This window comes from Mustela lutreola, chromosome 3 (genome assembly GCF_030435805.1).
Source record: "Mustela lutreola isolate mMusLut2 chromosome 3, mMusLut2.pri, whole genome shotgun sequence".
NCBI classification, from domain to species: domain Eukaryota; kingdom Metazoa; phylum Chordata; class Mammalia; order Carnivora; family Mustelidae; genus Mustela; species Mustela lutreola.
The window spans coordinates 183,214,613-183,239,635 of NC_081292.1; the positions used below are offsets into that span (position 1 = coordinate 183,214,613).

At 51.0% G+C, this 25,023-nt stretch overlaps 1 protein-coding gene across 7 annotated transcripts in view; it reads left to right on the top strand.

Moving 5' to 3' along the window:
- The first annotated feature begins 1,905 nt into the window (after nt 1-1,905).
- The window catches only part of TNS1 (tensin 1), a 179,698-nt gene continuing 156,580 nt past the window's right edge, over nt 1,906-25,023 (top strand). For 3 of the 7 annotated variants that reach the window (XM_059168080.1, XM_059168081.1, XM_059168082.1), the window contains exons 1-2: nt 1,922-2,020; nt 12,979-13,016. The gene's annotated coding sequence lies outside the window, so the exon portion shown is untranslated. Of the gene's footprint in view, nt 2,021-12,978; nt 13,017-25,023 lie in introns of all 7 variants that reach the window. The other 4 variants (XM_059168078.1, XM_059168077.1, XM_059168079.1 and 1 more) reach the window with 3 other exon arrangements.

The following is a 25,023-nucleotide window of genomic DNA, read 5'->3' on the forward strand; positions in this document are numbered from 1 at the left end:
AGAGCGATGGAGCTGCCAAGGTCTGTGCTCTGCTGGCCCCTGCTGCTGAAGCTGGGAAATGAATCCGGTTGGACACCACGGTGGGGTCCCCTGAAGAGGCATGGTGCTGTGAGCAGGGATGTCTTCCTGAACGGGAAGCTCCCCCAGCCCATGCCTGGGCTGAGGGCCGCAGAAGGAGGTAGGGGGTCTAAGCCCCGGTGGTGCAGGGCTTTGCGGTTTAGAGTGCGTTCCTGTACCTGGTTACAAAAGACAGACTATTGGGGCTTGAGGGTGTGGGGTCCAACCTTGCGCTGTCTAGAGTAGGAAACTGAGGCCTTGGTAGCGGTGGGCAGTGACTGCAGCAGGGGCTTACAGCCGGTCAGACCCAGAGAAGTCTCGGACCACCTGCCCACCTCTCATCTCATGTGTGTGGTTGGGCTAGTTTTAAAAAGGAGATTTAACCAGAACGCCTGTGTGGCTCAGTGGGTTAAAGCCTCTGCCTTCAGCTCAGGTCATGATCTTGAGGTCCTGGGATTGAGCTCTGCATCGCATTGGGCTCTCTGCTCAGCAGGGAGCCTGCTTCCTCCTCTCTCTCGGCCTACTTGTGATCTGTCTGTCAAATGAATAAATAAAATCTTCAAAAAAAAAAAAAAAGAAGAATTAACAGAGCAATATTTTCTTTCTCTTTCTTTTATTCTTTTTTTAAGATTTTATTTATTCATTTGACAGACACAGATCACAAGTAGGCCGAGAGGCAGGCAGAGAGAGAGGGGGAAGCAGGCTCCCTGCTGAGCAGAGAGCCCGATGTGGGGCTCGATCCCAGAACCCCGGGATCATGACCTGAGCTGAAGGCAGAGGCTTTAACCCACTGAGCCACCCACGTGCCCCCAGACCAATATTTTCATAATGCAAAGAACTGCAAATAAAAATAAAGACGGCAGAGGCTTCTGGGCTGGGGCCGCAGGTGGTAGCAGGAGGGTAAGAGAGAGCAGGGAGGGGGGTCGTGGCATTCCGTGGGTAAAGAGGCTAAGGACCATCGCCAGTAGAATGGGTAAAGGAAGCAGCAACTCTCACACGTGGGCTACCACACAGCAGTGAGCCATGTGGCTGAATCCCACAGATGAACCCCGAGCTCCAGACGCCAGACACAGGAATGAAGTTCACGACGCAGTGAAGTTTCAAACTCCGGCAAGACGAGTGTTTGCCCATAGAAATCACAATAGTATCAGGGTGCCTGGGTGGCTCTGTTGGTTAAATAGCTGGCTCTTTTTTTTTTTTTTGTTTTGTTTTGTTTTTTGTTGTTAAGAGATTTTATTTATTTGAGAGAGAGAGAGAGACCACGTGCACAAAGGGAGAAGCTGACTCTCCACCGAGCAGGGAGCCCGGTGGTGGGGCTTGATCCCAGACCATAACCTGAGCCAAGAGCAGATGATTAAACCACTGAGCCACCCAGGAGCCCCGCATCTAACTTTTGATTTTGACCCGGATCATGATCTCAGAGTCTACTTGGGATTCTCCCCATTCCCCCTCTCTGCTCTCCTCCCGCTCTCACACACAAATAAATACATAAATAAGATCTTTTTAAAAAAGTCACAATAGTATTTACCTAAGGGGGCTATTGACTGGGACGGCTATGAGAGAGTCTTCTGGAGTGTGGTGACATGGCGTACGTGTGTGAAATTGTATTGAGTAAGTCATGTGAAATCAGTGTCCCCGTATGCCGCCCACCTCAGTGTTTGGGTTTGGGTCCTGTTCAGCTCTCTTTCCTGGGGCATCTCCTCCCAGAAATAGGCTCAGGCCTGTCACCCCTGAAGGGGCTCTCTCACCTCTTGTTTTCCCCAGTCCTGGCCCACTTATCCCCGAGTTCCCCCGGCTCCTTTCCCGGCCTTGTGCCCAGGCCTGATCACTGTGCCTCTCCCCCCACAGCCAGAGGATCTGGAGGCCCCCAAGACTCACCACTTCAAGGTGAAGACCTTCAAGAAGGTGAAACCCTGTGGCATCTGCCGTCAGGTCATCACCCGCGAGGGTTGCACTTGCAAAGGTGAGCAGCTGGGCAGGCTACGGGGGACGGGAAGTGGGTCGTTGGGGGAATGAGGTGGCCTGGGACCTGGGCGGATGTCCTTGGGGTCCTGGCCAGGGGGGCGTGGGGGGTGGTTGCTGAGCATCTGAGCATCTGAGCACACCAGATGACGAGCTTGTGGGCGTTTGTGGTACGTGGCAGTGATGGGTGGCATGGAGATGGCATATGGCCTATGCGTGGATGCTGGGGCCTGTGGCAGGTATACGCCCAGTGGTGTGTGGTGTGTGGTTGGCACGTAGTGAGCGTGTGGACGGCGTGTGGAGGGGGTGTGAGTGGGGTGCGGCCAGCCTGTGGGTGTCGTGTAGCTGGCACGCACGTGGGGCGTGGGGATGTGTGGGTGTTGTGCGGCGAGCACGTGGATGACCCGTGGAGGTCCCGTGATTTGGCACGGGGATGGGGTGTGTGGAAGGTGTGTGGGTGGCGTATGCCTGGCACTGGGAAGGGCACCAAATTTAGGGGTGAGTTTAAGAGTTTAAGAGGCCCCAGCTCAGACCGGGGTGGGGTTGGTGGCTGCTGGGCTTTTTCAGTCACTGTTCTCATGGGCTTCTGACCCAGCCTGGGGTCTGGCTGCCACTCTTGTCAGAGAAATCATTGTCTTGTCCCAGATCGCACCGTAAAATCAGTGTAAAATCAATGGGAGGCCCCTGCGCCTGATCGCGGTGCCTGATGTCATCACTCATCCAGTTGCCCTGCCAGATGCCTTCCTCCCCTTCTCCATTGGCAGGGCCTCCCAATTTAGTTTGAGCTTCTCTGCTGCCAATTCCGGCTGTCACACCTCTCACCCGGAGGGCTGACTGCAGCCCCTTTGCCTCCTGACCCATCCTCTCCAACCCACCGCTCCTCACCCTCTCCCAGCCGGACTCTATGCAGACCTAGTTCTGTCTGTCCCCGGGTTCAGCCTTGGGAGCCTCCCCGGCCCCCAAGCCAGAGCCCTGTCCCCTTCCTTCACTGTGAGGCCCGCCGGCATCCACCCCTTGCCAGCTCTCTGACCCGTCTACTCCTGTCCCCCAAGTCCACACTCAGCCCAGCTGCACCCTGCTCGGCTCTTGCATAAACCAAGTGTGTCAAACATGCCGAAGGGGCCAATCTTGTTCCCGCCCTGGGCCTTGACTCGCGTGGCTCCACCTGGACTTTCCCCTCCACGTCCTCCTCCCCACCCCCAAGTCTGCGTGGGGCTGGGAAGCAGAGTAATTGTCAAAGCCTTTTGTATCACAGCGCTCACAAGGCTCTCCTGTGGTGCTCACAGCGTGGGGCAGGGGTGGTGCCTGTGTCACCCTCGATTTACAGAGGAAGAAGCTGGGGATCAGTCCCTAAGACTCTTGCCAAGGCACACAGCTGGCTGGGTCTGAGTGGGGCTGTCGGGGTGCGCTCCCTGGGGGTGGGAAGTCTTCCTAGACAAGGAGTTTCAGCGGCACAATGGAGTGGGGAGTGGGTGGATAGGAGCGTGCGAGTGTGTGCGAATGTACATGTGCAGGACATTCTAGGCACGTCCCGCTCTCGGCAAAGGGTTAGAGGTTAATGGTCCTTCGCTGAAGAGCTGGGATACCCAGATGGGATTTAAGCGGCCAACAAGGCCTTCTGCAGTACCCAAATTCGCCGCATAGTGTCACCCTCCTCCCCAGAGGTCCCACTAGGACGGGTGGTGGGTCAGCGTGGGGAGGTGGGAGGAGTCAGGCCAGAATTGCTGGAGGCGGGGCTTTGCATTTTCCTAGCGTCACTGCCCCACGTGACCCCGCCCCCTGAACCTGCTGAAGTTCACCCCTGAGCGTCCCCCCCAGATCCTTCCTTCCTCCCCCAGCGTGCCTTCCCTTCACCCCAGCGACCGCTGGCACTTCTCTGATAGGAGGCAGCACAGGGGTGGGGAAGAAGGAAGTCCGGCACTCACTGTGACCTTGGGCACACTTCTGTGGCTGAATTTTCTGTGATGGTCTGTGGTCCTGGGTTCCCCTGGGTCTGTGGTCTGTGGTCCTGGCTTGAGGGCCTGGGTTGAAGAGGGGATGTGACCCGTGGGACTGGAAGGCTCCCGAGGTGAGACGTGGGTTTTACCTGGTTGGGAGCCTGGCCCTGCTGGTATGAACCAGAGTGGAGGGCAGATGGCCAGTGGGCTGCTGGGCTGGTTTGGCAGCTCTGAATGAGTTACTGAGAAGTGGAAAGCAAGCCAGGACTAAAGTCCAAAGGCACCACCAGGTGTCAGCACTGGGCCATGGAAGGGCTGGGGTCTGGGGCCCAGCAAGGGAGGATTGAAGACTCCCAGCTCTACAGGCTACGGTGTGGCTTTTCAGCAAGACCGTCAGTGTCACCTGGCCTGAGGTCAGTGTTGGGGTCCCTGTACTAACTGGTGGGCGACGCAGCAATGAGCCGACTCTCTGTGCTTTGAAACCGGGAGGTGGCACAAGCTGGATAGATGCTCTTATCCATCCATCCATCCATCCATCCAGGGCCACAAGATATGCATTGTTGCTCCCTGGTGAAGGGGGTGATTGTGGACTAAAATCCAGGTCATGTTTTGTTTGCCAAGCCCAGGGTTTGCTGTGCTCTGGTTCCTTTTCTGGGGCTTCAAGTCTGGGGTTACAGAATGGTTACCCTCTGGATTCGTGGCTGGGGGTGATGAGGGGCAGAGTGTCTGGAACATCAAGGCTGTCAATTCATTCTCCACGGGGCATGTGGCACTGAGGGATGTCCTGCAGGCAGGGGCAGTGAGGACAATTTCCTAGATCTAGAGAAACTGGGGCGCTTGTCTGCCTGAACTAAGGTGGCAGGACATTCAGGCATAAGTGTGACTGATAAACAGGCCAAGAGGTCACTGTGAGACGGCTGCCAGTCTTCTTCTTCGCTGAGCCCGTTTCCTCCTGTGTGCTGTGGGGTTAATAATAAACCCTGTCCCGGGTCCCTGGGCAGGTGGTGACTGTGAGGAACACGGAGGTTCTGTGTGTGGCTGTAACATGAATGCTGGCGTTAGGGACTAAGTGTCCGTGTTGGGGGAGACGGACGGATGAGACAATGGCAGGAGAGGAGGCCCGGGCCTCTGTTAGGGGTCTGGGCTCTATTTGTGGCCCTGCCACTCACAGGCTGCGTGACCTCAGGTGAGTTATGTCACCGCTCAGGACTCAGTTTCCTCAGCTAGAGAGAGGGGGCTGGACAAGAACGGCACTGAGGGCCATATGGGGGAAGGGGAGATCTGGAAATCTCCCTGGTTGGAGTCTGTGAAGGCCTGCTAACTGTCCCAGTGGAGGTGGTCGCTTTACCTGCTGCAAACACACGTGTGTCCATCTGCTGATGGTGAACTGCGCCCCCTCTGGGCCTGATGCGGAGCCAGGTACTGGAGCCAAGACCCAGCCCCTGACCTGAGAGGCAGTCAGGCCACCCGACAATCACAGAAAATGGCAGCAAAACTGACAGAGAGGTGTGTGTGAAAGGTCCTCTCTGACTTAGCAGAGATTTTCCTACCAGGGTTCATCAGGTAAGGCAGATGTAGGCTGGGTCTTGACGGATGTGTAGGAGTTCCTCTGTTCAAACAACAGGTTTCTCACAGATGCTTGTGGCAGTGCTCTAGGGAGGCTACAGCCTTGCCAAAGGGCTCTGGCCTTCTGCTAGGCTGAAGCCCAAGGGAAGAGACCACAATGCCAGCTTAAGAGCCCAAGGGCTGCCATCTAGGCCTGGATTGGGGGGGCAAGGCTTAGATTACTTCTCTTCTCAATGCCTCTGATTGACCTGGAAGATCGGGGAAGTCGTCTGCTGTTTCCCCCAAGGGGGATGCACTTGGGAAAGATAATTAGGCAAATTATTAGGCAATGGGACAAACCTACCCAGAAGCCCTTACCGGCTGGATGTGGGGAAACCTTGTTGCAGGGAGCTCTTTGTCCTCTTGTTAATTCACTGGGGACTCCAGCTTCTACCCTCTGCCTGAGGACCTCTTTGGGGTCATTAGAGGCAGCCTGGTAGGGTGGGAAGACCCATGGGTTCTAGTCCTGGCTTGCCATGGCCCGGCTGTGTGAGCTTGGGTGAGAAACTTAACCTCTCTGGGCCTAGCTTTCCCATTTCTCTAAAGGACGGATTGGACTAGATCAGAGGCTCTAAACTCATCCAACAGACCTGTAAGGTTTTTCTGGAGACTATTTAGGGGTCTGAGAAGGTAGGAAATGGGGAAACCTAAGGGGGAAGGCTTGAAGGGCTGGGGTTCTGGAACTCCTGTACACTTTAATCAGAACTGCTCTGGTTTTAGAGGTTAGACATATTGGGAGGCAGAATGGATGGTGGTCTTGCGCTTAGCCCAAACGTCCTGGATTCGTATCCCAGCTCTGCCCCTTACCAGTAAGAACTCGAGCAGCCCGTGTCACCCGTATGAGCCTCAGTCACCTCTCCTTTCAAATGAGACACATAACACACCTCCCTCCTCAGGTTACTTCGGGAATTAAATGAGATAATATGTACACATAAAGAGCTCAGATCAAGCAGTTAGTCAATGTTGACCAAGATCACTGAGGTTCCCCGTAAGATTCCATCTGCATAAAAGTTTGAAAACCACTGGATGGGAACATCAAGAAGGTTTCTTCTTGCTTGAACTTCAGAGCCACACGGCACCCACACCCCTGGCCATGCCCTGAGATACCTTGTATTACTTGGGGTACCCCAGAGAAACAGAACCAACAGGATGTATGGATGGATGGATAGATAGATAATCTATTTTAAGGAATTGGCTCATGCAATTATGGGGACTTGGCAAATCCAAAATCTGTGGTCAGGCTAGACACCCAGGGAAGAGTTGCAGTTCAGATTCAAAACCAGTTAGCTGGCAGAGTCCCTTCTTGCTTGGGGAAATCAGTCTTTGTTTTATTCAGGCCTTCGACTAATTGGATGAGGCCCATCCACATCATGGAGGTTAACGTGCTTTACTCAACGTCTGCTGATTTAAATGTTAATCTTATCCATAAAAGCCCCTACCCAGAAACATCTAGGATCATGCTGAACAACTATCTCGGTATGATAGATAGCCTACCTGAGCTGACACATCATAGAAACCGTCACACACCTCCAGGCCAGGCTGTGGAGATAAGTGGGGCAGGGAAAGGCCGTGAGGCTGTGCGCGCAGGTGGGTGGTTGGGCCAGTCTCTCTGCCAGCTGGAGAAAAGAGTTGAGGCCCACTGGGGGTGTGGGCAGTTCCTGCTGGGGTCAGGTGCACACCGAGGCTATGTGCTCATTTTCCGAGCTGAGGCTGGGAGGAAAAGGCCATTTAGATCCCAACAATGTTGGCTTCCTGTGTTCCCGGGAGGGCAGGAAGCCACCTCAGGACAGAGTCCCAGCAGCCCTGCGAGGCAGGAGCCGGCTCAGAATGGGGTTGGGGGGGGGGTGCGGTTTTCCATCCCAGCAGGTAACCTGTGGACCCCTCCACACTCTGAGGTTCTCAGCCCTGCCACTGGCTGGGCCCTGCTGGGCGGGGATGGGGGGGCATACTGACACCCATGGGCAGAGATGAGGCTCCTGGGGCTCTACCAAGCTTTGGTTTGACAGGATCCCTCCCCAGGGGGCTTCATCTTGTGGAGTCATTGGCTTATGAGGCCAGCCTTCTGCGGGAGCCAGGGGACCAAGGTTGGGTGGGTCCTGGGATGTGTGTCTGGGGAGGACTCAAGCGCGAAGCCCAGCAGGATGGGAAGGCCGCGTTTTCTTGCCCTAGTTTCCCCACAGTGAGGAGGGGTACTTTGCAGAGTGGGCCTCCCTGTCCACCGCAGGCTCGGTGTTTCATAGAGTCTGGGATGAGTTCGGGGTCGGAACCCAGGCTTGCTCACGATTCCATTGTCGGAGGGAGGAAGAGACAAGTGGTGACTGGTGGAGAGACCAGTGGGTTGCCCCAGGCTCTCGCAGCGGGGAGATGGCTTGAGGATCCTCTGTTCTAGGGCTCAGCAGCTTGGGGACTTTCAGGGCTAATGTAGGCTAACTAACGAGTGTGAGTCAGCAGGGTGTGGTGGGGACCAGAGAGTGGGAGGTACTTGCTTCGGGTCACACAGCTGTAAGATGGTCCTCAGGACTAGAACCCGGTGTCCTGATTAGGAGACAGGGGCTCTCCAATGCTGATACCAGCTACAACCTTCCACAGAGCATCCTCGGGGCCAGCCACACACACGAAGTCCGTCAATTCTCACAACAACCCTGGGAAAGATGCTCCTATTGCCCCCATTTTACAGATAAGGAGAACATAGAGATTCAGAGTGGCTTACTGGTCCCAGGTCACAGAGCATGACCAACATCTGGGCTGAGAGCCAGTCTCCATGCAGCCAGATAGGAAAGCGGGTACATGGAGAGCTGGACCAGGCTGGATCATGGGTGGTGTGTGTCCTGAGACACTCAGAAAGCACTGGCCATGGTCCACACTGGCCCTCTCCCAGCAGGGGCTGGAGCGGAAAAGTGGGGCTCATTCACCCTCTCCGGTGGCTCTTCCATTGCCCCAGAACATCAGCATCGGTCCCAGTGGTTTAGGCTGGGAAGAATTCTTCCAGTTTTTAAATTTACATCACATTTGTTGAGCCCCATCTGTATGTCAGACCTTGTGCTTGGAGGAGGGGCAGGACACAAAACTGCCAGGTTGAACAGGACCTCACTGGGAGCAGAGAGGAGGGAGGGATCATCTTTGAGTGCCTGATTATTCAGGGAGGGACATTTTTGAAACGGGTCTTGGAGGATGTATATGAGTTCCCCATTTCAGACATACTAGATTCAGTGTCCTTTGGGGGAGTTCAGGATGGCAGATCTCTTTTGGGGCAGTGGCTGGAAGAGGCGGCAAGGGCGTTATAAGTGTGCTGAGGGGCTGGACAAGACCGTTCTAAGCAGGAGTGCAATGTGGTCAGTTTGCACTTGAGAATGGCCTGTGGCTCTGTGGATTAAAGGGGGGCGGGGAAGGCTGGAGGAGAGACAGGACCCAGGGAAGATTAATTGGTCTGAACTAGCAGGAGGTAGGGAGATTGGACAGTCTCTTTGGAGTTACTTTCTGGGATATGATGACTAATTCTTGGTAGGGGGAAGGGAAGGGAAGAAAGAATTTCAGAGATGAACATGCCTGTTCCTGGTGTGCAAGGAAGGACTGGGGAGATGCCTTCTGGCCTCAGTGTCCAGCATCAGCCTTTAGCCTCTTGCTTTCTGAGGGGTCCTGGGCTGTGGTCTTTGTGTTGGTTATCTGGAGCCACACAACAAATTTGTCCCCAAACTTAGCAATTTGCCACAGATATGAAATTATGATCTCACATGGTTTCTGAAGGTCAGGGTTTCATGTGTGGCTTCATGGGTTGGTCTGGACCTCTCGCAAATGTAGTCAGGATGTCAGCTGGGGTCATAGTCATCGGAGGGCCTGACGGGGACCGGAGGGTCTGCTTGCAAGGTGGTTTAGTCACGCGCCTGCCGAGTTGACACTGACTGGTGGTGGGGGACCCGAGCTGTTCATCATGTGGGCCTCTCTATAGCATCGCTTGGGGGTCCTCACGCATCCTGGGTGGTACCTGGCTTCCCCCAGAGACAGTGATTGGAGACACCAGGGCTGAAGACACCATGCCTTTGATGACAGAGCCGCAGGAGTCACATGCCAGTGTTTCTACAATATTCAGCGGGGTACATAAGCCAGCGCTGTTCACTGTGGGAGAGGATGACAGGAAGGCGTGCCTCCAGGAGGCAGAAAACACTGGCTGCCGCAGTTTCCCTTCCTGGAGCACATTTGAACGTGCCATGGATCTGGAAAGTGGGAAGCCAGCAGAAAGTGGCATGCCCAAATTCCATGTGACAGCAGGGGAACTGCCAGTTAGAGTAGGAAATACTGCCCCCTGGGGGAGACCGGAGAAGGGTGGCCAGACTAGGGGGCACCATTCCTGGAGGGCGCTTAGTCCAAGAGGGCCTCTCTGGGGGTGGGCATGGGTGCTCCTAAGGTGTACAAATCCACCGGCAGAGCTGCTGGGAACCTGCCACTTGAGTGGAGTTTGAGGAGCTTTTGTGTTCCGGGCTGGGGCCTGGGGAAGGTCTTCCTTTGCTCCCCACTGGAGAGCTCTCAAGGGCACCCTCTGCATTCCAGCACTCACGGAGCCCTCGGCTCACTGTACTGCAGTTGCCCAATGATCTCTCCATCTGTCCTCCACCCAAGGGCATTTGTTGAGTGTCTGCCCACTGTGCAACAGGCGGGGCTGCCCCGGACGGTCAAGCAGGCTGTTCACTGCCAAGGGCACCTACCCAAGAGAGCGCTGGAAGCAGCCACGCTTTGCTCTCCAGACCATGCACCCAGGTACAGAGTTGGGTCTGCCTGGAGAAAGGGCACCTTCTTGCCATTTCCACAAAGATGCTGCATTCAGCTGTGCATCCCAGGGGCTGGATCAGAAAGTGTTCTAGCTACTGGGGATTTGGTGTGAATGAGACAGGCATGCTCCCTGCCCTCATAGGTCTAGTGTAGGGAGGCAGACTTATTCATAAGCGAGCAGTAGTTACCCATGTTGACTTCAGACTGTGAACTGTATTAAGAAGGAAATTATCAGGGTCTTGCCGAGAAAGAATATTGGAGGTGCCTAATGTCATTTGGTGGTTAGGAAAAGGCTCTTGGAGGAGATGGATGGCTTTCAGTGGATTCTAGAAGGAGAAGAAGGATTTGGCTTGGTGAGCAACGGACAGACAGCTGGGGTGAAAAAGAATGGTCCAGGCAGCCAGAACAGCAAGTGCAAAGGCCCTGAGGTAGGAAAGGGTTTGGCGCATTCTATCAACTGTCAGATACTTGAAGTTGGAGTCCCAGAGGTCATTGTGCTATTGGTATCTTGACTGGGGTCAGTAGGCCCAGAGTGGACACTTAGGAAATGCTTTTGTGATGGATCATGAAATGTTGGGGGCAGGCAGGGTATGGCTCAAGGGAAAACTGAGAGTGGGGTGGGAATGATTAAATGGGGGAACACATAAACTCCAGGGGAGATCTTCAGTCAGGTCCAACTCCTTAATCATTTATTAAGCTTCTACTATGTACCGGGTATTGTGTAGTGAGAGAAAGAGAGAGAGACAGGTCCTTCCTCTGAAGGAGCCCACAGTTATAGGGACCGAGGCGGTGGGGGAAATGTGCTCTGTGTGGTGATAGCTGTGAGGAGGTAGGGAACAGAGGAGGGGCCCAGGACTTATTCCAGGAGGGTTGGGATTTGATCAGCAGAGGAAGGGGAAAGGTCCTTCTGTTTGGAGGTAGTGGCCTAGTGGGGCGCCTGCCTGGCTGGAAGGGCCAGCCCAAGCCACATGGCCTGAGGCTTTCTCAATTCCACATTCCAAGGCCAGGAGAGAAGGCATGGGGGTGGGGCTGGGGTGTCTGGAGGGGAATTGCCATCCTGGGGTAGTAGGGGTGGGGTGGGGTAAGGCAAGAGAGAAGCAGAAAGGCTAGACAGATGGGCATGATTTGATTTGGGTGGCCAGGGGTGGGTATGTCCTGGTGTGGTCAGGGGTGCAGAAGTTCCCAAGCTGGCCTGGGTGGCTGGTGGGGTTTGGAAAGGCTTGCTCAGCAACAGCTGAGTCACAGGCCTGAGTTGGGGCCAGGACTAGGTTCTGGGAGAACAAGGTCCCAGGCAGGGCCAGTGGCCAAGGTCACATCCTAGACTTCCACTCCTACAGACCAATCAGAAGCCTTAGTATGGACAGCCCTCTTTTGGCAGCTCTGGGCCTTAATCTATGCCTCAGTCTCCCCCTTTTGCATTCTGCTGAGAATCAGGTTGGCTCAAAGCCAGAGAGGGGTTGGACGAGCTGTAGATCCAAGAGGCCATGGCAGCGGGCTGTGGCCCAGGGCTGTGCTTGTCAAAGATTTGGGGTTGGGGCTGCTCTCCCCAGCCTCCCTGACTCCTACCACCACCACCCCCCCCCCCCCGCCCCATCTCAGCAGCTAACAAGGTCAAGTCAGTGCAGAAGCTCAGCTCAGGAGACCCCTCACCCCATCAGTGAGACCTGGTGGGAGGGGAACCACCAAACCCCAGGGAGGGCCCTGGGGGTGGGGCAGGCAGGGCTGGGACATTCCAGACTGAGGGAACCCCATAGGAAATTTGATTCCAGCTTCTGGTGGTGGGAGGGCAGAGTTAAGTCTGCTGTGTGTGTGTGTGTGTGTGTGTGTGTGTGTGTTTCAAATGATGCACAAGGAGTTTGTGAGCCTGCGTAAGGCTCATCTATACGTGTGTCCGTGTCCAATGCCTGTGTCGCGCTGTATGCTGGGGGTGTCCTGTGAAAGTGTGTGTGCTGGTGCCCCTGAGTCAGAGGTTTCCCTGGGGCATGAGTATGAGTGCGAGTGTGTGTGAGGCTATGTGTGTATATATATGTGTATGTGTAGATGTCTGGCCGGGTGCACGGGGATAGTGGTTATTGGTGAGTGTGAGTGTGCATGTGTGTGTGCACCCAGGTTCTCCTGGACCGTAAATTGGGTGTGTGCGTCTCTCTCTGGGGGAGAGTCAACGATCCCGGTTCCTGGGCTGCCGGCTGCCTGCCTGCCTGGTGTGTATGTAATGGGAGAACCCCCACCCCATCCCAAGCCCTATTCCTTGGCGCGGCTGCCACTGGGCCTGGGTCCCGGCTGCCACTGGGCCTGGGTCCCGGCCACCTCTGCCCCTGGCACAGATCCAGCAGGGGAGTAGGTACCCCCCCCGCCCCTCCCCCTGCCCCTCCCACCTCCCCGCACCCGCCCCCCCGCCCCGGGGGCTCTGGCAATGGGGGCTCGGTGCCTCCGCGGCCCGCGGGTCCGCAGTCCCGGGCGTTCCCGCCCCGCAGGCCCCGGGGAGCTGCGGCAGCCGCCCCCCTCCGCCCCCTCCTCCCTCCGTTCCTCCTTCCCTCCTTCCCTCCTTCCCTCCCGAGAGCGGAGTGCGGGCGGGGGTGGGAGGAGATTTCGCCCGAGTTTCCATTTCATACCTCGCGGCTAAACTTTCTTTCTGTGTCTCGCCCTCTCGCAGTCTGCAGCTTCTCCTGTCATCGGAAATGCCAGGCCAAGGTAAGCGGCCGCGGGCCGGCAGGCTCGGCGGGGGGGCTCGGGGACGGGACTGGCTCCGGTCCGGGATGGGAGCAGGGGGCGCCGGCGGGCCGGGGGCGGTGCCCGGGTCGTCCCCCTGCCCTGCTCTTTGTTTATGCAAAGCTTAGGGCCGGGAGCGGGCTCGGGTCAAGGTGAAGGCGAGGCCCAGGGGTGGGGGGCCGCTGTGCGGGGTCTGAGCAGCTCCTGAAGGTGCCTGGCAGGGACCAAGCTCCCAGGGAGGGGACTTTTGAAAGTATTTCCCTTAGTTGGGGGAGGGGGCGCTGGTTCAGGGAATGAAGGAGGAGGGGGATGCATTTCATTTATCCCGTAGGCGGCACAGAGCCCTGGTTGGCCCAATTCAGGCAGTCTGGAAAAACTTGGGATGGGGGCCACAGCCAAAGGAGGCCAGTGGCGGGGAAACGGGATAGGTGGGGAAGTGGGGATGAGGTCGGAGGTCAGGCTTTCCCTGGGCACAGAACCTCTCTCAAGATCATCTCACTCTTATTATTGGCCAGGTGGCACTTTGGTCCTCAGTTTCCCCATTGGTGTTTCAAGGCTGGCCTAGGTGAGAGAAGGAAACGGAGGCAAGAAGGCCAGAGGGTTGGCCTGGCTGGCTTGGAGCCCTGCTGCATCCTCTCAGGCCTGGACAGAGGGGTGATGGGTCAGGAGCGGGCTTCTTAGAGTGCTGCGTTGTGATGGCTTATCTGGGAGGGCGGCTGTTCTGTCACATGGGCCAGCTTTCTGGAGGTGGAAATGCCGGGCCTTACCTGTCCGTCTGCGCCGCCCGCCATGATGGCTCATCTTCCCCTGCCCTTGCAGTCCACCTTTGCTGTTCATCCCAGATCTTTCTGGAAGGAGTTCAGTGAATGGAAGGAGGAGGGAGGAAGTTTCAAAAGCATGCAGGGGGCAGTGGAGACTCAGTATCTGGTTCATCTCATCCTTTGCTTCTTTATTTGCCGAATGACCTTGGGCCAGTCATGCAACCTCTGTGAGCCTGTTTCATCCTCGAGGGGATGGGAATAAGAAGAGGTTATTATGAGGATGAAATGGGATAATGGGTGTGAAAGTGCCCAGGACAGTGCCTGACGTAAGGTAGGTGCTCCAGAATGGAGTAACTGGTCATTATCATCAACCGGTCACTCCAAGCGCCAAGGATTATTTTAGAGAAGGGTGCTCATGGAGCGGACAGATCTGCGACAGATCTTCCTCCCTGGTGACCTTGCTCAAGCAAAATCCTTGGTTTTGCTGGGGCCGTCTCCCCATCGGTAAACTCCAGGTAGGAGTGTCCTCCTAGCAGAAGTGCAAAGGGCCTGGCTCACAATGGGCACACCTGGAGAGCTGTCCCTCCCATCGTCTTCTGCTTTTCTGGTTCTCACAGCCTTGTCTCCTGTGGTGGGGGCGGGCAGTGAGTTTCTGCTTCTCCCTCCATCTGCCTCCCTGTTCTGTTCATCCAGAGCAGAGCTTCTCCACCCTTTAACCCCAGAGGCTGTGCCTTCTCGCTCCTCCCCTGTCTACTCCCTTTCTCTCTTCCCTTCTGCACCTGCTTCTCTTAATAACAATGAATGTTTGTACAGCGCTTTGGGCTTTAGAAGGCACTTCAGTGCATTATCTGACTTTATTCTTTTAATCTATCATGGCGTAAAACAGGCTGAAAGATCCCATTGTTTTATGAATAAGGAAACTGAGGCACCCAAAGGGTGAATGACTTTCCCAAGGTATCCTGGTGTAACTCCTCACCATCTTTGTCCCTGGGCCTTGGTGCTTCCTTCTAAAGATCCCATCTTGCTGATGTTCCTTAATCTTTCTCTGCCCCTCCCCCTTGGCTTTCTGTCTCTTGCCGCAGCAGATGCCTTTAGACAGGATGAGGGAATGAACACACTGGCAGTGAAGGGTCTGAGTCTGGCTGAATGGAGGCTGAGATGCCAGAGGGGTGCCAGAAATGATTTCTGGGGGCATAACCTGCCTGGCAATTCTTGGAAATGCTGGGGACTCAGAATCTCCCAGGCTGTCGGTTGTAGCAAAATTCTGCTCTGCCTAGCCCTGGAGGACAGCCCAGAGGGTAGAGGTGGACTGGCAGGGCATGGCCAGACAGACAGAAAGAGCCTTTTAGAGGATTTTCCTCTATAGGAAATGGGATGCACTGGTGGCGTGCACTCCACCCAGCTGGCAAGTCTTTCCCCTAAAACCACAGATCTTACTACTGCCCTGCCTTTTCCTCCTGCTGGGAAGGGCGGTGGGAGCCCCAGCGCACACAGCAGAGCTCTGTCCTCTGGATTTTATAACCAGATCAACTTGGAGGTCATCTCATCTATCCCCTTACCTCTAGACAGGGCTCATTACACAAATGCTTGCTGAGCTCTTTCCAAGGGCCAGGCAGTGTTCTGGGTATATAAGACAGATAAGGCATTTGCCCTCATGGGATTGACATTCTCCTGGGGGAGACAGACAGTAAGTAGGATAAACATGCTATGAAGGAAATGAACTAAAGCAGTGTGTTAGAGAGTGATTAGGCTAATGTGACCCAGGAAGACTTTTCAGAGGAAGGATCACATGAGGTGAGACTCAAATGTTGATGTTCCTTGGTGACCTGGAAGTTGGAAGAGCAAGTGCAAAGGCCCCGAGGTGAGATGAGCTTATCAAATGCTTGAAAGAAGGTCACGTCACTGGAGAATAGTGAGCCCTGGAGCATTTGGAGCACATAGGACATGATCGGATCTCTGTTTTGAGAAGGCTGCTCTGGACTTGAGCAGGCACAGGGTAGGCTAGGGAGATGGGCCAGCAGGTTGCTGACATAGTCCAGGTCGGGGAGGCTGGTGGCTTAGTCCATGGTGCTTGTCGGAAAGGCAGTGAAAAGGGGCCAGATCTGGGATACATTCTGAGGTAGAGCCCAGAACTTGGCTGATGAATGAGATGTTGGGTGTGTGAGAGAGAATGGGTCCAGGGATGACTCCCAGGTTTTTGGCTAGAGTCACTGGGTGCACGTGGTTCCATTTACCGAGATAGATGGAGTGTGTGAGAAATTTCTAGGGAAGAAGGTGCCAAGTTTTCTGCTTTGCTTGATTTCTTATTTCACAGCTCTTTTCCCACATGCTGGGGATTTCTTGCATATGTGTGTTCTCTCCTGTCCTCTCAAACTCAGCCTGCACTGGTCACCCCTCTGGAGAGTGGGTAGTTCTGGATGCCTTAACATGCCACCTTCCGGACTGTTCTTGCAACATGAACCACGATCTGATCTGAGAGGGGCTGTATTATTTACACAGCAATAGGATGTAACAATCTCCCCCCAAAGTTAGTAGTGGAAAGCAGCCACAAGCATTTAGTATCCCATGCAGTTTCCATGGGTGAGAAATTTGGGAGTGACTTGGCTGGCTGGTTCTGGCTGGGGATGTCTCGTGGGGCGACAGTCAAGACATCAGCTGGGACTGTGGTCATCTGAAGGCCTGACTGGTGCTGGAGGAGCTGCTTCCAAGTGGTTCATTCATGTGGCTATCAAGTTGACGTGGACTGTTAGCAGGAGGTCCTAGTTTCTTGCCCCATGGCGCTCTCCATGGGGCTGCTTGAGTGTCCTTACAACATGGTGGCTGGCTTCCTTAAAGTGGGTGGTTCAAGAGAGAGCAACGTGCTGGCCACAATGTCTTTTTGTCCTCTCCTTGGAAGACAAATACAGTTATGTTTACAGAATCCTGTTTGTTGTCTAGGTCATCGTCATTGACTATGGGAGGGACCTATGTAAAGACATGATTACTTGGAGGCAGGAATCAATGGAGGGGCCACCTTGGAGGCCGACTTCACGGATGCTCAGAGAGAGGGCCAGGTTGACCTGGCTCCTGGGAGGGTGGTCCTTGGCAGTGTTGGGAAGGGCAGAGAGGTAGGAATCAAACCTGTCCCTCTATCCCTGCTGCCTTCCAGCTCTGTGACCTGTGTTGTAGAGAAATAAATGCACACCAGCACACAGTAGGCGCCTTTCTCCTTTCTTGAACCACAGGTGAAGACTGGAAGGGATCTCAGGTATTCAGTGCCCAGTTCTTGCCACTGGGACCTGCTTGAGAGAAATGCTCCCTGCTGCTGAGCAGGGGCCCCTGAGTAGATATGAAGTACCTGTTTAATTGCGCAAAGGAGGGCTGAGAGCTAGCCTGTACCCTCAGCTTCCAGAATAGTTCCTGACTCATAGTAGGGGTCCGATGAAGGAGTAAAGGAGTGGAATAAAGGAATGTTGAGGAACAAGAGGTTCCTATTTAGAGAGAGGCAGAGGAGTGGGGATGAGGGAGGGCTTGAGAGCGGGAGAGAAGGAGCAGCAAAATCATTTCGTAATATCCTTCCAAATAGCCCTCTGACCTTCTGACGGAGATTCACGCTCCATATACGTTTAGTCATTTACATTTTCTAGCGGGAGTATAACTCACGTACCGTCAAGTACACACGTCAGTAAGTTGGTACCTGTATATGAACTAGATCAGTATCTAGAACATTTCCAGCTCCCGGAAGTGCCCTTTTGCACCCCTCCAAGACAGTATCCCCTAAAGGAAATTTCTAGTTTTACTTCTGCCATCGCAGATTAGTTTTGCCTCTTTTTGAACTTCTTATAAATTGAATCATACAGTACATTTACTCTTTTTTTAAAAAAATGATTTATTTGTTTTAGAGAGAGAGAAAGAGCATGGAGGGGGGAGGGGCTGAAGGAAAGGGAGAGGGAGTCTTAAGCAGACTCCATGTTGAGTGTAGAGCCTGACATGGGGCTCGATCCCACGACCCTGAGATCATGAGCTGGGCTGAAACTAAGCATCAGATGCTCAACCGACGGCGCCACCGACGGGGCTATTTTGAACAGACGTGACTAGGAACTTTTAATCATCTCTGTCGACACAGAAATTTGTAATACACAAACATCTTCATTCACTTTCTCGGTTCTGTGAGGTGGGCTGGGCTCATGGCAGCCCCATTTTATAGATCCAAGACTGGGGCCTGGAGAGGGTAGCCGACTTGGCTAAGGGCCAGAGGCTTTCTATGCGATTCTGGCACTGCCCTAATCCATGGGTAGGGAGCAAGTGAGAAGGGAAGAGAGTGAAACAGACAGAGAGAGGGCTGGTTTGGGCACTGGAGAGTCACCCCAGTGGATGGAAATGCCACCCTCCAGTTCCCGACTGCGAATCCCTTGAAGGAGGCAGATCCGAGCCTCCTTAGTCCCCATCCATCTGTCTCATGGGGTCTTTATCTGTCCCCAGTTGCTTCGCTCCTGTTGAGGGTTAAAATGGATGGTCCAGGATTTGTCTTCCACGTTTATTCCAGCATACGCACAGTGTGTATATATACACGGCAGATTTTCGTCCGTTTTGTGTTTCTTCTCGCTCCCCTGCTCTAGGATTCCACAACCTCCAGGTGCATTTTATTTTTTTTTTTATTTTTTATTTTTTTTAAAGATTTTATTTATTTATTTGACAGACAGAGATCACAAGCAGGCAGAGAGGCAGGCAGAGAGAGAGGAGGGAGCAGGCTCCCTGCTGAGCAGAGAGCCCGATGTGGGACTCGATCCCAGGACCCTGAGATCATGACCTGAGCCGAAGGCAACGGCTTAACCCACTGAGCCACCCAGGCGCCCCTCCAGGTGCATTTTATCAAACTAGCTAACTCTCATCTGTTTACCTATTATTTTAAAGGGAACTTGTAAATGTAGAGTTGTCTTAGATTTACGGAAAAGTTGCAAAGATGATCTGAGGGGTACCCACGTAGCCCACACCGTTTCCCTAAGCCCTAATATGTTTTTGAGAAATGTTTTTCTTGCTCTTGATTTGCCCTTGTTTAAAATTTTCATCCCAGGTGAAAAATGTTGCTCCGTCCAGCAGAATGCTCATTCCAGGTCAGATGTGAATGAAAGGAAGGTACCAGGCGACTGCTGGGCAGGCAAACTGTCCCCGCCTCAGCCTCCAGGCGGCTTCTACTCACCTCCTGTTTCTCTTTCTCTTTCTCCTTCCTGCTTCCCAGACCCTGGCTCTTCCCTGTCCCAAGCACCAGCAATGACTTGGTCTCCTCTCCTGTACCAGAGTGTTTAAATCTCATCCTTGAAGCTTGAAAGGAAAGGAAATCCTATAATGAATTCCCGCCTTTCAGTCTTACGACACACCACCTTTCCCGCTCTCTCATAAACACACCTGCTTATGTTTCCTTCGTGGTTGTGCTGGAGGCTTGGGGTACTCTCCTGCTCCGGGTTATAGCTGGACTGGGGGAGGCTCACAGCCCCAGGACCCATCCGTTGTTCTTTAGCCTTGAAGGCAGAGTATTGCGTTTAAATCCTGAGTGCATCCCTAATTGGTTGTGTGACCTTGGGCAAGTTCCTTAACCTCTCTGTGCTCCAGTTCCCTCCTAGGACGGGGATGAGAGTAGGACCTATCTCGTAGGGCTCTCGGGAGCACTGAGAGTGATGACCCAACTATATGCCACGTTCTAGATCAAGTGGTGAAAAAGTTGCCAATATTTATTATTTTGTATTCTTCCTGCCTTCTAACTCCTGGAAGGTGGGGAAAATCTGAGTGACCAACACAGGGCAAAGTGTGGACTTGACAAGATACTGGCTTATGTGTTTCTTCTTTTCTGTCCATTATCAAGAAGGCACGAGGAAATGGTGCAGGCAAATATGATGTGTCTTTTGCTTGTTTGCTTGCCCCAGGGCTCCTGAGATTATAGCAGTGGTCCCAAAGACTTTATCTATACAGGAGAGTCACCTAGGGCTGTAAGAGTCGAATTTAGTTGCTTTGGGGCAAGATCAGGCTTTGGGAATTTTTAAAGTGGCAACCAGCACTGGGAATGTAAAATGGTACGACCATTCCAGAAAGCAGTTTGACCATTCCTTATGAAGTTACACACACACTTGCTGCCTGACCCAGCAAAGCCATTCCGAGGTATTTACCAGAGAGAAATGGAAACATGCCCACAAAATACATGAATATTCATAGCAGCTTTATGCACAATAACCCCAAACTGGAAAAAAACAAATATTCAACAACAAATGAGTGGAGAAACATGTGATATTGTGGGCTAGTGGAAAATGACCAAGCGACGAAAAGCAATGAACAGTTGTTGCACATGGCACTGTGAGTGAATGTTGATGATACTGCTGAGGGAAGGAAGCCAGACACAGAAGCGCATGCTAGGTGATTCCATTTTTCTGAAGTTCTTGAAAGTCGGAAGCCATGATGGCAAAAAAGTTGATTAGTAGTTTTCTGGAACTGGGGGTGGTGGGAAGCTTGCCAGAGCGTGTGTGGGAAATTTTTTGGGTGATAGAAATGTTCTTTATCTTGATGGTGGTGATAGTTATGCAGATGTATACATCTGTCCAACTCCTTGGACTATATCCTTAAAAGGGTTGCATTTATTGTATTTTTTCTCTCTTGATAAAGTTGATTTAATGAAAACCTTGCCAGGTAAGTCCCCTTGGAAGCCAAATTTGAGAACCACTGGTCTACAGTTTCCGAAGACCCGTCTCCATCATTTCTCTCTTGGTCTGGCACTGACCATCTGTGTCAGAATCTTTTCGTCCCCTTGAAAAGAAACCTGTACTTGATAGCTATTGCTACTCAGTCCTTCCATTCTTTCCCCCCACCTCTGCCCCAGTTCTGGGCAACCAGTGATTTACTTTCCGTCCCAACATATTTCCCTGTTCTAGAGATTTCATATGAATAGAATAATAGAAATGTATGGCTTTTGTGATTGGCTTCTTTCGCTTAGCGTAATGTTTTAAAGACACATCCTTTTCGTAGCTGAATAATATTCTATCACGAGAGTCTACCACATTTTGTTTACCTGTGCATCAATGGGTGTACATTTGGGTTGTTTCCATCTTCGATTATCATGAATAACGCTGTCATGAATATTCATGTCCAAGTCTTTCTGTGACTGTATATTTTCATTTCTCCTGGATGCCTCGAAAAACACAGGTATGAACTGCACAGGTCCACTTTATACACAGATTTTTATAGGATGGTAAATGTATTTTCTCTTCCTTATGAGGTTTTTGTTAACATTTTCTTTCCTCTAGCTTACTTTATTGTAAGACTATAGTATGGAATATATGTGTCAATTTCAATGAAAAAAATGTGTTAACTGACTTGATGTTATTGGTGAGGTTTCTCAGTCAACAGTAGGTTATTAGTAGTTAAGTTTTGGGGGAGTCAAAAGTTAAATGGGGATTTTCACTGCTCAGTCTGTTGGTGCCCCTAACCCCCTTGTTCAAGGGCCAGTTCTATGTGCCTAGGAGTGGAATTGCAGGGTTGTAGGGTAATTCTGCTTAACTTTTGGAGGAACTGCTAGATTGTTTTTGGAAGTAGCTTCTATTAGTTTTCTACGTCTGCTGTAACAAAGTATTACAAACTCGTGACTTTAAACAACAGGAATTTATGGTCTTACATTTCTGGGGGCTGGAAGTCCAAAATCAAGGTGTTGGCAGGGCCATGCTCCTCTAATAGGTGTAGAGGAGATCCTTTCTTGCCTCTCCCTAGTGCCTGGGGGTTTGCTGGCAATCAGTGGTACTTCTGTCTTCTCATTTCGTCTCCAGTAACCAGGCATGTTGGATTAGGGCTCACAACAAGAAGCTCACTCTAACTTGATTATCTCTGTAAAGAACCTACTTCTGCATAAGGTCATGCTCTCAGATGCTGGGGATTGGGACCTCAACATATCTTTTTAGAGGGACACAGTCCAGCCCATGACATAGCTGCACCATCTTACATCCTCACCAGCAATGGGGGAAGGTTATCATTTCTCCCCTTCCTCGTCGCAGCTTATCTGACTTTTTGATTCTAGCCATCCTAGTGGATAGGAAGTGACCTCTCATCGTGGTTTTGCTTTGATTTCCCTGATGACTAGTGATGCTGAGCATCTTCTCATGCGTTTATTAGTCATTAGTGTATCTTTGGAGAAATGTCTATTCAGATTCTTTGCCCACTTAAAAAATTGGGTTGTCTCTATTATTGAGTTGTAAGTTTTGTTTTTATGTTCATGATACAGGTCCCTTATCAGATTTGATTTGAGGTATTTTTTTTCCTATTCTGTGGGTTGTTCCTTTCACTTTGTAGCACAAAAGTGCAAAATTTTGATACAGTGTGTTTATATATATATATATATATATATATATATATATGCAAATATATATAATCTTCATGACCTTGGATTTGGCAATGAATTCTTAGGTATGACACCAAAAGCAAAAGTCATTTTATATATATAAAATTCATTGCCAAATCCAAGGTCATGGAGATTTGACCCTAAGTTTTCATCGAAAAGTTTAATAGTGTTGGCTCTTGCAGTTAGGTCTTTCATCCATTGTGAGTTATTTTAAAAAAAATATTTTATTTATTTATTAGAGAGAGAGAGAGAGATCATGGGTGAGTGCGTGAGCTAAAAGTTGTGTGGGGGTAGACAGGGGTGGTGAGGGAGATGGAGAAGCAGGCTCCTTGCTGCTCAGGGAGCCAGATGTGAGGCTTGATCCTAGGACTCTGAGATCATGACACGAGCCAAAGGCAGACACTTAACCCACTGAGCCACCCAGACACCCCGAGTTAATTTTTATATAGGGTATGAGGTAAGCGCCCAACTGCATTCCTTTGTATGTGGCTAACCAGTCGTCCCAAAACCATTTGTTGAAAAGGCTGTTCTTTCCCCACTGAATGATCTTGGCAACCCTGTCAAAAAATCAATTGACTTTGGGTGTGTGGGTTTATTTCTGGATTTGATTCTATTTCATTGATACATATGGCTATCCTTATGCTAGTAGCACACTATTCTGATTACTGTTGCTTTGTAGTAAGTATTAAAATTGGGAAGTGTGAGTCTTCTTTTTGAAGATTGCTTGGGCTGTTCTGGGTCCCTGAGTTTTAGGATCAGCCTATCAATTTCTGCAAAGCAACCTGCTGGGATTCTAATAGGGATTGCATTGAATTTAATCTATCCATCCGGGGAGTATTACTATTTTAACGCTATTGAGTCTTCCGAGCCAGGAGCGTGGGATGTCTTTCCATTTATTTAGAACTTCTTTAATTTCTTTCAACACGGTTTTGTAGTTTTCAGAGTATGTTTTGTAAAATGTATTCCCAAGTATTTTATTCTTTTCAATGGAAGAAATGGAATTTCTTTAAAGGGAATTGTTTTCTTAATTTCATTTTCAGATGGCTGTATAGAAATACATGCATAGTGTGTAGAAATACAGATTTTTGAACATTGGAGATTTATCCTGCAACCTGATGAATTCATTAGTTCTAATAGTTTTTATTTTTTATTTTATTTATTTATTTTTATTAACATATGATGCATTAACTGAGGGTTGCTGGGGGGAGAGGGCTAGGGAAAGGGTGGTTGGGTTATGGACATTGGGGAAGGTATGTGCTATGGTGAGCGCTGTGAAGTGTGTAAACCTGGCGATTCACAGACCTGTACCCCTGGGGCTAATAATACATTATATGTTAATAAAAAAATTAAAAAAATATGATGCATTATTTGCTTCGGGGGAGTTCTAAAAGTTTTTAAGTGAATTATTTAGGATTTTCAATATATTAGGTCATGTAATCTGTGGATAGAGGTGGTTTCACTCCTTCCTTTCCATCCTGGATTATTATTATTTTTTAAAGATTTTATTTATTTATTTGACAGACAGATATCACAAGTAGGCAGAGAGGCAGGCAGAGAGAGAGGAGGAAACAGGCTCCCCGCTGAGCATAGAGCCCGATGTGGGGCTCGATCCCAGGACCCTGGGACCATGACCTGAGCCAAAGGCAGAGGCTTTAACCCACTGAGCCACCCAGGTGCCCCTATCCTGGATGTTTTTGATTTCTTATACCCTTCATCCCTCCAGTTTGCTGGCTAGAACCTCCCATACCGTGTTGATCAGAAGTAGCAAGAGCAGAAATCTTAATCTCATTCTTGGCTTTATTCACCGTTAGGCATGATGTTGGCTGTGTTTTTTTTTTTTTTTTTTTGTGATACTCTTTGTTAGGGGCATTTCCTTCTATTTTTAGTTCATTGAGTATTTTTTTTTTTTTTTATAAATCAGGAGATATTACTGGATTTTGTCAAAATCTTTTTCTGCATCTATTGGGGTGATCAGTGGTTTTGTTTTTTCTATTCCTTTGATATGGATTGTATTAAGGAATTTAATTATGGAATAGGATTACTCTAGTTGATTTTTAGGTGTGAAAACAGCCCTGCATTCCTGGGGCAAATCCCATTTGGTCATGGTGTGTAATTATTATTAAATGTAGCTGGCTTTATTTTTTAGTGTGTAGTTGAAGGTTTTTGTGTCTTTGTTCATAACAGATACTGGTTTTTAGTTTTCTTTCTCTTATAACGTCTTTGTCTGATTTTGGCATCAAGGTAATACTGGCCTCACAGAATGAGTTGGAGAGTGTTTGCCCCTTTTCCAACTTTTGGAAGAGTTTGGGAAGAATTAATATTGATTCTTCTTTAAATGTTTGGTAGAATTCACATGTGAAACAGTTTGAGTCTGGGCTGCTGCTTCTTCTTTTTTTTTTTTTTTTGTGGGCAGTTTTTTGATTGTGAGATCAATCTCTTTACTTGTTAGGGGTCTCTTCGGGTTTTCTGTTTCCTCTTCAATCAGTTTTGGAAGTTTGTATCTTTTCTAAATATGATTTTATTTATTTATATATGAAAGAGAGAGAGAGGGAAGAGCAAAGGGAGAGGGAGAGAGAATCCGAAGCAGACTCCATGCTGAGCGTGGAGCCAATGTGGGTCTCCATCTCATGACCCCAAGATCATGACCTGAACTGAGATTAAGAATCAGACGCTTGGGCGCCTGGGTGGCTCAGTGGGTTAAAGCCTCTGCCTTCGGCTCAGGTCATGATCCCAGGGTCCTGGGATCGAGCCCCGCATCGGGCTGCAGAGAGCCTGCTTCCGCCTCTCTCTTTCTGCCCGCCTCTCTGCCTACTTGTGATCTCTGTCTGTCAAATAAATAAATAAAATCTTTAAAAAAAAATAAAGAATCAGACGC